At 41.5% G+C, this 395-nt stretch overlaps 1 long non-coding RNA gene across 1 annotated transcript; it reads left to right on the top strand.

Annotated features, from left to right (window-relative positions):
* The first annotated feature begins 7 nt into the window (after window positions 1-7).
* LOC111786628 lies at window positions 8-345 on the top strand. Its single transcript, XR_002813810.1, has 2 exons — window positions 8-185; window positions 277-345. It is a non-coding gene; the product is annotated as an uncharacterized LOC111786628 (long non-coding RNA).
* Window positions 346-395: the final 50 nt, after the last annotated feature.

Here is a 395-nt window from a genome sequence, read left to right as displayed (position 1 = left end):
TATGATCCTCAATTATTAGCTTGGAAATGTTGTTTGATCCTTCATAGGATGATCGGTTGATTGCGGTACTCGGCGGTAGCGGAGGAATGAAGATAATTCCGGCAGTAATTCAGGTTTTCCTCAACTATTTCTCCCTGGGATTCCAACCTTTCCCAGCTGTTGAAAGGTCAAGGGTGTATCATCAGGTTTGTTTGTTTGTTTGTTACTCAATTTCCAGACACAATTTCTTGCCACGAACAGTTGACATTATAATGTAGCCTTGTTGTGTCTCTGCAGTTAATTCCAAACGTAGTAAAATACGAAAACTTGACGTTCATCGATGGCGATCACGTCGAACTTTCAGACGAAAAGACGGCATTCTTGGAAGAGAGGGGTCATAAAGTGGTAGCTATTGA

The sequence above is a fragment of the Cucurbita pepo genome, unplaced genomic scaffold (genome assembly GCF_002806865.2).
Source record: "Cucurbita pepo subsp. pepo cultivar mu-cu-16 unplaced genomic scaffold, ASM280686v2 Cp4.1_scaffold002182, whole genome shotgun sequence".
NCBI classification, from domain to species: domain Eukaryota; kingdom Viridiplantae; phylum Streptophyta; class Magnoliopsida; order Cucurbitales; family Cucurbitaceae; genus Cucurbita; species Cucurbita pepo.
Note: the sequence above shows the minus strand (reverse complement) of the source record. Positions and strands in the feature narration are given on the sequence as shown.